The sequence below is a fragment of the Cavia porcellus genome, unplaced genomic scaffold (assembly GCF_034190915.1).
Source record: "Cavia porcellus strain 051 isolate PalLab524CR breed Dunkin Hartley unplaced genomic scaffold, mCavPor4.1 scaffold_25, whole genome shotgun sequence".
In the NCBI taxonomy this organism is placed as follows: domain Eukaryota; kingdom Metazoa; phylum Chordata; class Mammalia; order Rodentia; family Caviidae; genus Cavia; species Cavia porcellus.
In genome coordinates, this window is record NW_026947508.1 from 42,335,598 (window position 1) to 42,348,172 (window position 12,575).

General features: G+C 37.1%; 1 protein-coding gene across 13 annotated transcripts in view; it reads right to left on the bottom strand.

The window, feature by feature from the left end:
- LOC100713782 (sodium/glucose cotransporter 4) overlaps positions 1-12,575 on the bottom strand; it is a 145,855-nt gene that overhangs the window by 79,830 nt on the left and 53,450 nt on the right. For all 13 annotated transcript variants that reach the window (XR_010043172.1, XR_010043169.1, XR_010043170.1 and 10 more), the window contains exons 3-5: positions 6,167-6,254; positions 4,781-4,927; positions 3,119-3,216 (exon numbers count right to left, since the gene is read on the bottom strand). The gene's annotated coding sequence lies outside the window, so the exon portion shown is untranslated. The remainder of the gene's footprint in view (positions 1-3,118; positions 3,217-4,780; positions 4,928-6,166; positions 6,255-12,575) is intronic.

Here is a 12,575-nt window from a genome sequence, read left to right on the forward strand (position 1 = left end):
ACAGTCTTAAAGAGATATTTGTACTCTCATATTTACAGTAGCACTATTTATAATAGCCAAAAATTGGAAGAAATTTAAGTGTTTATTAATGAATGAATAAACAAAATGTATACTTACAAAGGAATATTATTCAGCTTTAAAAAGGGAAATGATTCTAATATATGCTATGACATGAGTGGATCTGAAGAGTTTCTGCTAACTATGGTCACAAAATGACAAATACTGTATGACTCTACTTACATGAGTTACCTGGAGTAATCAGAGTCATACAGACAGAAAGAAAATAGTGGTTGCCAAGGGCGAGGGAAGAAGAATTAATACGTTTAATAGTTTCAGTTCGGGAAGATAAAGAGAGTTACGGAGGCAGATGATTGTGATTGTTGCACAATATAATTAATATTTTAATTCCATGGAACTGTATTGGTAAAAACAGTAAATGTTATGTTATATAAATTTTACTACAATAAAATATGTAGGAAAATTATGCAAAATTACAGCTAAATGAGAGGAGGATCTGTAAAGCAAATACTAAGAACTGGATGCAAAATATTCCCTTGAAAATGTATTTGTCGTTTTCTCAATAAGAAGTGGAAGGATGTGGAGCTACCTGCTCCAGGAAATTTGGCGGGAACTGTGGAGAGTTTCCCACCATGGACCAGAGTCCGACTCCGTCTTGAGACCCAGAAAGAGCCTATGGCTGACCGAGGGGAAGAGAAGAGGGAGAAACATTGACAATGACCTCTTCACCAAAGCAGACGGCTCTGAGGCTGCCAGCTCCTGCTGGGCACAGCCCCTGCAGAAAGACGTCTTGGCTTTGAGTGCAGATTGAAGTGTTGGGTCATCTAAGGCACTTGACTTTATCATTTCTGAATCATAGCTGAATTGAAGCTGTGTTTTCAGACTCAGTGTGAGAGTAGAATTTCTATGTCATAAGGTTATTTAGAGAACTCCCTGAATTTGAGGGATAAAGGAAGTACAGTCCATTGAACAAACTGTTTAAGAAAATTGCTTTAAGGGTCCCTCCTTGAGCCTGGTTCATTCCATGAACAGGTCTCTGTACATGCACAACCAGATCTCTCTTTCTGGCATCTGCAGCCTAGATCTCCCTTAGGCTTTTTTCTTCACCCTCATTGAAAATTCTTAAAAGTGGAGCTCCTACAAGCCTGCTGTCCTCAAGGTCGCTACCCAAAATGTCAGCTCACATCTCCCCGCTTCCCACCCTCGCCGTGCAGTTTGTTCTGCTCTCTCCCCTTTGCCCATTCTCTGGCACCCAGAGAACAAATGCCTCTCTATCTCAAGCTCTCCAGCTGTCTCTGTCAGCTGGTCCACAGGACCAGTGTCCTGTAGGCACCTTCTTCCTTTGCAGGCTTCTCCCATGGAGGCTCACTTCTCCCAGGCAACCTAGAGCTTGGGTCAGGACACTTCCTGTGCTTTATTCCCACTAAACTCCGTAAAGCGATGCTCCCAGAGGCTCCATGCACACCTTCCCCATCGAGTCTTTGTGTGTGTTGCTTCCTCTACCATCCTCCATGCTCAGAGGCTCTCCCCAGTTCCCAACCCAAAACATTCTCAACTTCAGACTGCTCCCCACTTATCTGTGAATAAGATTTGGGGTTTCTGTTTTAGATATAAGCCCTGCACACTGCTTTCTGCTTATCTGTTGGTACTCACATCCCCAGTGATTGGGACAAGGTCAGGGAATGGAGGTGAGATCCCTGGGCAGCATGGGGTATGGATGTGGATGAAGTGCCTGGTGCAACCATTGAGGCAGACATGGCACAGAGTGAGGGAGGAGGTGGCGGGGATCGGTTCTGGCTGGTTTTACTGTGACACAAGCATGCTGACATACGTGTCTTCCTCTTTGGGGTGCTCCTTGCTCCTTTGGTAGTGTTTCCCTTACTCAATGCTTAGCGCTATACCTGCCCATTCCCTGCATGGAGCCGTGAGCAAGAAGTAGCCTTGTTTGGCCCCACCACAAGGGACTAATGTTGCCACCAGGATAGGTCATCTGGGCACCTTTTGCCCAGGGATGGAAGCATCAATGCTGTGTACAAGGCAATCATCTGATGGTGACTGTTCAAAGTGGTCCTCAGCCCTGGTATCCTCCATCACACTACAGAATCGACTTTCATATGGAAGAGAAGTCACTTTTCTGCTGCTGCCTAGGCGTTCCTCTGACTGCTGGCTCCAAGCAAAATGCTGGGCAGGCTCTGTGTACCTACTGCTGGCCTCATCCTGACTATTTACAAGTCTTTCCTGAAAAACCACACTCAGTAGAGCTGGCAACTTCCTTCTCCAGAACAATGAAGGCCAAGGAGACTGATGTTTACAACTATATAGGCGGAAGCATAGATATGATCTCAGCTGACACATGAACAATGCAACTTGGCCTCATTATTCCCATTTTTAGGTGAGGATGATTTATTGGCTAGTCTCTGTGGCTTGCTTGGGTTTTTAATTTGGATTTTTGTCTGACTGTGAAAGTTACTCTACCCCACTTCCTGGTGGCGGGAGAGGAATCAGCTCTATGTTGATCCTTGTGGAATCTCTAATCAGAGGCAAAGGGGCTGGACTGGGGACAGGAGCACCCTGAGCATGGGCTCCCCTTCCAGATTTAGAGATTTTTGTCTCTCTCCTTACTGATACCCTAGTCCTCATCCTTCCTTTCCTGCCTGGACCATGCTCTGCTCCAGCCTGCAGATCTCAGGATCTAGAGATTCTGCTGATGTTGTATATACTTGTGTTTGATTCAATTCAAACTCAAATGCATTACCCTGTGATTCTCCTCAGCCACTTGCAGAGCATAGTTAATGACAGAGAAAGAAGCAAGGCCAAATCCTGCAGGGGAAAACACACCATCTATGATGGCCAAGATGGGCACCCACTGTCTTCCTCTTGGTGATCTTCCCCAGTCACCAGGAGGCCAAGCATTTGGAGTGCTCCTGTGTCCAGATGGCACCTGGGAGATGAGTTAGATGTTTAATTCCCAGAGAAAAGCAGTATTATATAGAAGAAAAATCAGCAACATGATGTCAGAGAACCAGGGATTGTGAAAGGAGGACAAAAAAATGGAACAGAGTTATATAATCTAGTCACTAAAAACTCATTTGCCTCTTACCTGCCCAGCACAGCCTCAAGCCTCCTGGAGTACGGTTTCTCAGCCTCTGGGTCCTGGGCTGCAGAGATGTGGCGTCACTGTGGCCTGGCCTCTAGCAGCTGCTGAGACAGTTCGGGCAAGGTTGTGGGTGAGCACTGGCCCTGCCCTGGGGAGGTGGCAGGGCACGCCCTGAAATCTCACTCCGGTTCACTTGGTTTCAGAGGGACGGCAGTGAAGAAGAGCCTTCTCTGGGCTCAGAGTTCCCCAAGCTCCCAGGGATAAGTAGAAAGGGAGACACAGCTTAAAGCGAAAAGGGCTTCAGCTTTGCTTCACACAGCTGGGCAAACAGGTTTCTCAGGGATGTGTGCCCAGACTTTCTGCTACAAGGTGAACCAGCATGGCAAGTGTGCTTAATGATGCCACACTGTATACTTGAAGTTTCTAAGAAATTAGATTCTAAATATTCTTACCACACACACAGATGGTAACTAGAAATAATAGATGTGTAGATCAATTTGATTGAGGCCATCATTTTTAAATGCATGGTGCTTGTATCAAGTTATTACAACTTAAATATAAATTATTTTTATTTGTTTATTATACTTTAGTAAAGCTGGGAAGGTAAAATGAATCCTGTTACACACAAAAAGAGAAGGAGGTGCTAGATGTTTGTAGAAACATGGGAGTTTAGGAAGTTTGGAGATTAGAAAAGGGGGAAAGACTGAACTTTGCCCACTGGCACCTATGTGACCTTGGGTAAGTCTCTATGTCATTGTGAGCTCTGTTTCTTCATCTATGAAGTGGGATGTCTGAAGTTGTTTATAGTAACTTCAGAGCTCTAAGGCAGCATAGATTAAATTATGCAGAAAACTCCTTCTAGTATCCAGGTCCCAAGACTCATGCAGGAAGTGGGGAACCAGCTGGAAGAGGAGCAAAGGTTCAATTTCATGAACTTTAAAGTTGTGCACCCCTGAATTCACAACCTCCACATTCACCTGGTGTGTAAAGTGGAAAATGGTTTCCTCTAAAGGTCGGAGAGCCTGGCTTCTCTGTATTTGGTACAGCATGATCTACATGATAGGGCCATCTTGAGACATCAGTTGCATCTACCCCTTCATAGCAGCTCCTACTGCATTTTCTCCTTGTTGTCATGTGTGGGAGACATGCTACATATGTCCACATGATCCTGAGCCATGCTCACACTGCAGTAGCAAAGCCATGTGATCAGGACAAATTCCAATGTCCAGAAAGGCCTCAAATAGGTTTGGCAGGTGATTAGATCTGAGTGTATATGGTAGTATTTCTTCACCAGTACTTCAGAAAATAGTTTTCTTCAGAAAATGGTTTCCTCTAAAGGTTCTGAAGAGCCCTCTAAAGAGCACTTGGTCCTTGCTAGGAAAGAAATAAATAACATGTGAGTTCCTTACACAAGGAGTTTGCCAAGGGGATTCAGAGGAACCCAAGATTTTGACTGGAGAATGACCTTGAAATGTGGAGCTCATGGATGCTGATTCAATCTGATTCAATTCTTAAAGAGTTCTGGAAGGAATGTTACAGCACACTTCCCTGTGTGTAGTTAATTGTGAAATCCTGAGCCAATATCTAAGGACACTGGATCTGCTCAAAATTATAGAGGAGAGAGACTTTGAAGGCTTTGTAGGGGAGCCTGAGCCTTCAACTGACCTGTGGTTGAAGACATTGTCATTATTTCAGAGTTGGTAGGCTTGCAGGTAGACACTGGTGGTTGTGAGGAACTAATGGAGGAATAGTCAGAATTATCTGCAGAGGAACTTCAGAAACAGCAACAGAGAATGAATGCCAAGGAGCTTTCTGAAGAGGAAGGGGAATATCAACAGTCAGTGCCACAATGCTCTTTAGAAATAAAGAAAATCCTGAAAACATGGACAGAGCTATAAACATTTATAGAGAAGATCCACCCAGACAGAGAAAAAGCCAATCATTGCACTAACTTGTTTAGTGACAATTCCATGTCATACTATAGAACAGTGTTAAAGGAAAGACAGAAACAAACAATCTTAAACCAGTTTTTAGTTTTGAAAATGTTGAGATCTAGTGAAGCAGAAGAAGGTCCTAGTAGGCTACAGACTCTCCCAAGAAGAGAAAGAACAGCAGAGAGCCAGATTTCAGGTGTTCTTATGGAAGGTAACTCTCCTTCCGAACAGTAACCACCTTCCATTTCATCCTCCCTTCCTACAGCCAAAAATGTCAACTTGAACAGTGAGTACATTATGCAATTGTTGTTTCTGGTAGGCTAGGCATATTTTATAACTTTTTTGTGAATATACTAGGACAATTATTGGTGTTTCTGATAAACTATGTACATCATACAACCAATTTTATTGTGAAAAAGTGAGTTAAGGTGTACTTTGGGTGGTACAAAATGCATTATGGGTATGTCCATCATTTCTTATGCAAAAATTAACCTTGACTTACAACCAACTTGAGTTACAATCAGCTTTCATGAATAAATTAAGTTTATAAGTCAGGGGCCCACTATATAAGGTCCTAAATTGATTTCATTAATAAAGTAGTTTAGATGTGAAAGATTTTTTCGTGTAAGTCTGAACATGGACAAAGCAAGACTTGTGCAGTAGCTTGTAAGTTTTTTATTTAAAGAGAAAAAAGAAATCAAAATAGAAAAAAGGATAGAAATAATATAGAATTTCAAAAAATTAATGCTAAGAAATCACTTGTTGATAAATTACATACTGTCATCTTAGAAAGAACTGTTCATTAGGGCCAAGGATTTAGCTCAGTGGTATAAGTGCCTGTCTGGCAAATGCAAGGTTGTGAGTTCAATCCATGGTTCAAAAAGAAAAAAAGAAGAAAAATAGTTGTTCAAGTCACAAAATTAAAGCATAGAAATTGAACATTCAAACAACGAGAGTACAAACCATTCTGTTCAATGATCCAACAAAAACTTAGTAATATGTTTATTTTACACACTAACAACGTAAATCTACACCCAGACATATAATAATTAAAATTTCAGGCATACAACATAAGAACAGAATACTAAAAGCTGTTAAGAGTAAAGACACAACTCACCTATCAAGGAAAATCCATTAGATTCATGGCAGACTTTTCAGCCCAAACTCTCAAGTTAAGATGAACTTGGAGTGAAGTATTCCAAACCCTGAAAGAAAACAACTTTCAACCCAGATTGATATACCGAGAAAAACCTTCTTTCCAATTCAAAGGAGAAACAAGATACTTCCATGACAAAGAACACCTGAAGAAATTTATGTCCACCAAACCAACCCTAGAAAGAGTATTGAAAGTCATATTAGATAGAGATAAAAATTACTCAGCTTATAATTTTTAAAAGAACTTTGCTCCTTTAATCTTACTGCTCTACTGGCATACATATTCTTGTTTAACATGGTTATCTAAACTACAGTCATTGTTTCTAAATTCCAGTGAATAATTCCTGAAAGCTCCACGTAAAATTTTCACTAATACCTTGTTGGTCAAGATTGAGTTACGTGGCAGTATCTAGCCGTATAGGATTAGGATGATGGTATTATGATTTAGATCTAAAATCTTCCCCCAAACATCTCATATTTTGAGGTTGGGACTTTTTGAAAGAGGTGGGCATCATGTGGTAGGGTGTATTCTCAACCCAGCTCTTTCTCTCTGCACATCCTGGCAGTGAGGCCACAAACAACTTGCTCCCACAATGTGGGTCTGCCATGCTGTTTCAACCTTAGAGCCAGAAGACCATGGACTAAATTCACTGAAACTGTAATCCAAAATAAACTTCTCCTTAAAATGTGGGTTTTGGGTGTTTTTCTCAATGACAGCAAAGTACCTAAGACAGATGGAAAATGATCTGTGTCTTGTCAATAAGCTCTAGTCTTTGAATTCATATAAAAAGAGGAAAGTATATGGAGGCATACTAGGAGTTCCAGCCATAGGCCATTTTGAACAGTGAACATTCTCTCACTGCCTTTACCCACAAACCCTGTCATTTTCCTACTTTCCACTGGAAGGAAAGGGGGTATCAGAAGGGGGTATGAGGCTATGAGAAGTCAACAAGTTTCCCAGGCCTCAAGGTGAGTGTATGGCAGGACCAAGACCAACACTCAGGACCCCCAGCTACACGGTCAGTGTGCATTTTCCTTCAGTGTACTGTACCTGAGTTCCTTGGAGATGGGAGACGAGGGCTCCTTCTTCATCATCCCCTCAATATGCATTCAGTATACATTCATTGTGTGTGCAAGAAGGACTCAGGAAGAAAGGAGACTTAATATCTCAGGGCTCTCACGGACTGACTGGGGAAGTGACCGATTCTTAAACAGCCTCTATAAACATAAGGCAGTAAAAAGTGAGACTTCTAAACAACATGGGTGGCTTTCTGAGCCCAGAGGACAGCCTTTCAGGATATGCAGGATTAGTTTTGGACAGGATATGAGGCTGAAGAATTTGAACTGAGTTCAATTTTTATATTTGATGCAGTATTATAGCATTATTAATATTATAGATGTTAGAATCCGAAAGCTTTATCTATCTTTACATGGAAGATGAGTCATGATTCTTTTTATTTTATTTATTTTTTACTTATTTAAAGAAAGAAAAAAACAAAATAGAAGAAAAGGTAAGATAATACAGAATTCAAAAAAAATTAACACTAAGAACTCTCTAGTTGATATGTTACATATTGTCATATTAGAAATGGTTGTTCAAGATGCAAAACCAAAGCAGAAAAAGTAGATAGACACACAAACATTGATGGTGTAAACCATTCTGTTTAATGATCCAACAAAAATTTAGTCATATGTTCATTTATCTTACACACTTATACATACAGAGATATCTTTTAGAGCACTTTCCTTCCCTTTCATTTTTGCAATATCAATTATATATTTTGGATCTTATTACTCTCTGTTTTTATTATTTTTTTATATTAGCGAGACAATGTGATGCTTACTAGTGTGAGTCTTGCTTATTTCACTTATGAGGATAGTCGCAAGTTGCCTCAAGATCATCCATTTTTATTGCTGAGTAATATTTGATTGTATAAAAATACCACATCTTTTTCATCCAGTCTGTGGTTAATGGGCATTTTGGTTGTTTCCAAGATTTAGCTATTACAAATTGTGCTGCTATGAAAATGGGTGCACATATATCACTGTGACATGATCTTTACCATTTTTCATGTGCCACCAAGACCAGCTACATGTTGCATCTTATTGTCAGCTTTTAAATTTGTTTTAATCTAAAATAGTTCCTTAACCTTTGTCTTTTTCACATACCTGTTTCATAAGCACAGGTTGCTTTATTATAGAATTTCTTTCAAAATGGTTTATCTGATGTCCTATCATTATTATATTTAGTATTTGATGTCTTTTCATGATTAGAATTTGTTCTGATTTTTGGCAAGCTATTTGCCATTTGATGTGTCTTTTCTGGCATTTGTTTTTTTTCAGAAAAGTTATAATGGCAGTTGTCAATTACATTATCATTATTTTTACATCTCACTACCTTGGGGAAGTTTTGATTCTTCTTTATTCACATGTAAGTTTCACATCATAAAAAGCACTTATGTAAATGTACATTTCAATTATTTTCATGCATTTACAGATGTGTACAGCAATAACTATCACACAATTTTATAGCATTTTATCACCCAAAAAGTCATATTGCACTTGTTTGAAGTTAATTTCACTCTCAGCCCTAAGTAACAACAAACCTACTTGCTTTTATGGATTTTACCTTTTCTACACATTTACACAAATAGAGTCCATACACGTATAGATTTTACCTTTTCTACATGTTTATGCAAGTAAAATCGGATAATACAACTGGCTTCTTGCAATTAGAAAAATGTGAGGCTTATTCATGTGTAATTTTTACTAATAGTTTGTTCTTTTTATAACTAGAAGGTTGATTATTTCATAAACTTTTATTTTATAACACTTGTAGATTCACAAGAAAAATATGTTTTATACCTAGTGAAAAAATGGGCCTGTTTTCCTTAGATACAAACATTAATGTAAATAGTCAACAATAGTTGGTAAAAATACAGAAAAATATAAATATTTATATAAGGTAATAGATATTTTCTATAATATAATATAGATATTGTATTATTATTAAGGAAGTTGTTAATTAACAACTCAACCTAGATAGGAACAAGTTAAACATATGAAGTTTACAACCTAATAACTACAGTTAATTACGCTCTATTATTGAAAAATGTAGGCAGTAGATAATTTTTCTCACTACAAAAGTGATAATTAGTGAACTACTGCATTTGTTGATTAGCAAAATTTAACCATTTTCCAAAACATCATGTTGTACATGATAAATATGCCCAGTTTAGCTGTCAATTAAAACCAATTAATTTTATTTAGATGCTAAACAAAACTAGGCATATATGCAATTATTTTATAAATATGTTTAGTAATACATTTGTGACTAGATACTCATTTAGTATATTGCTTATTCTTTAAACTATAATTAAAATTTTTCTGTATCTATATATTTCATATGCCTAAATATAAGATATTTTAATACATCATTTATTGCATTGATGCATTAATAAGTACCAAAGAAATAAAATAATATTTTATCCCTTTTAATTTAGAAAGACTAGATTATTTTATGACCAGGTTAGTAGGTTCTGACTTTTTCTGTCATTGATTTATTGTTAATTCTATATTTGAACTTCATCATAAATCATATTTAAAAGCTTTTTAAAATTATGGTAATTTGTTTTAAAATAACCATTTGTTATTGTTTTTATGTTTGTGGACATTTTGTGGAAATTTGTCTTTGCCTCTTTAATTGGTCTTACTTCTGCTTTCCTCAGATCCAGAGTAACATGACTGATACTTTTTATACCTGATGTGTTTTTGGATTTCTTAAAATGATTATTCAGTAACATAAGTGTTTAATCCTTTACAAAACCACAAGGAGTATGAATTTGTTTAAAATCCTCCAAATTGTAATTCAGTCAGAAACGATTTGAGCATTTTTGTCTACCAAACTTAGAACTAAAACAAATAATAATAAAAAGAGTTTTTATTTCTGGTTTAATTATACAGTAAGCACAATATGAAAATATAAGCATCTTCTGAAATTGTATACTTTTCAACTTAAAAGAAATACACATGTTTACATAAAAACTAATGAAATATCTAATAAAGTATTTTTCCAGGCTTCTAAATTCACAAAACATTTTTGTTTATAAATGATCTGGACATGGCAGAGGAGTGCTGATTGATTTGCATGGTGCTCTTTAAGGCTTATTATTTCATTCCTTCATTAGATTCAGAAACTACAAGTTACCTTGTCTGAGAGCTATAATGGCAATATCAAAATATTAAACTTAATCTAGTTATAGTATCTGTACTACATCAGATGTTTTATTGTAATGCAAATTCTTCTATTGACCAGAACAAGCAAACAACTACTTGTCTTTTCAGAAATATTCCTATTTTGTACTTCACATATCCTTGCTCATTGATCTAAAACTAGTTAACCTTCTTTGTCTGAAAAAGGAAAGCCCCACAATTGCTTACTTTTTTTTATTTTAGAGAAAGCGAAACAAAATAAGATAAAACAAAGCAAATAAGCACAGAACTATGCAAGCAACATAGGACTTTACAACAAGATAACAAGACATCAACAGTGGCTACCATAATGTCTTTCATTTTCTTCAAAATAGTTGTCCATACCTTCACACACAATAATATCAAAGCAAAATTGTATAAAACCAATCAAAAGAATGAAAGCATCACAGTACTTCAAAACCAGATAACAGGAAATGAACAACGGTTACTATAATGTCTCATTTTCTTCAAAACCATTGTCCATGCTATCACACATAACAAAAGCAAATAAAACACAGCAGAATAAAATCAATAAAAACAAAAGAATGAAAGCATTATAGGACCTTAAAACAAGATGATAGGAAACCAGCAAAGACTACCTAAAGTCTCACTTTCTTCAACATAGGTGTTCATACCATCACACATAATAAAATCAAAACAAAGTGGAATAAAACCAATTAAACAAATTAATAAAGACAATATAGGACTTATGATAGGAAACCAACCATGATTACCATAATATATCCTATTATGTTCAAAATAGCTGCCTATACCTTTAGACACAGTAAAATCTAACAAAACAAGATAGAATAAAACCAAACCTAACAAAATTGTGAAAACAATACAAGAGTTCAAGACAAGACCACAAGAAATTAACAGTGATTACCAGCTTTCCTTCATAGACGTTTTCTCCCTCATCACTTTTATTATATATATCTATTGTGCTTTTTGGATTCCACTAACTCCTGTTTTTTATGGTAGTGCTCACCCACGTGAGTTCAAATTGTTTTGCCCATGAACATGATCTCCAGTTGCATCTATTTACCTACAAGAGCCTCAAGATTATTCTACTTTATAGCTGGGTAGCTTTCCATTGTATGAAAATACTATATCTTTCTTATTTATTCTGTGATTAATGGGCAAGTTACTCTTGCTTTTTTTCCTGTTCTCCTGTCATACAGAACAATTGTTTTCTCTCTTTTGATTTTCAGTCTCTTAATTTCCTTTCCAGTTAGATGTGTTTCTTGTATACAGCATATTGATGGATATTGTTTCTTTATCCACTCTCCCTGAGTTTCTTTTTATTGCTGACCTGAGGCGATCTAAATCAGTGGTTACAAGCAACAGTTATTGGTTTATCTCTGCCATACTATCCTCCTCCTGTTGGCCTTCCACTTTGTCCCTTCATTCAATTGCTTGTCCTGTTTGGTGGTCTTCTTTTGCTGCTGTTCCTGGAGCCATGGTCATCTTTATCTCTCTCTAGAATACCCTTTAGCACTCTCTGTAGGGTTGGTTTGGTGGTCGTGAACTCCTTTAGTTGTTCTTTGTCATGAAAGTATCTTATTTTTACATCAATTTTGAAAGATAATTTTCAGGGTACATCAATCTGGGTTGAAAGTTGTTTGGTTTCAGGATTTGAAATAGTTCAGTCCCAACTCTTCTTGATTTGATGGTTTATGTTGACAAGTCTGCTATGATTCTTATCCTTTCCTTTGTAGATGATCCGTTTCTTTTCTCTAATAGCTTTTAATATTCTGTTCTTGTACTAAATTTCTGGGATCTTGATTATTATATGTCTGGGTGTAGATTTACACTGGTTATGGCTAATTGGGGTTCTATGTTTATCCATATACTAGATCCTTTTCCCATGTTTGGGAAGTTTTCTGCTATTACTTCTGTAAATAGCCTTTTTATTTCACTTGTATTGACCCTTGCATCTTCACTTACCTATCACTCTTAAATTATGTTTCTTTGTGTTGTCTTGCAGCCACTGAATTGTTATCCTGGTTCCTTGTTATTTTTAAAAGATCTTTCCTTTCATGATCACTAGCTGCAATCCTGTCTTTAAGGTTTGAAAGTTTATCTTCAGTCTCTTTCCATTGGTTTTGCCAGCTTTTGAT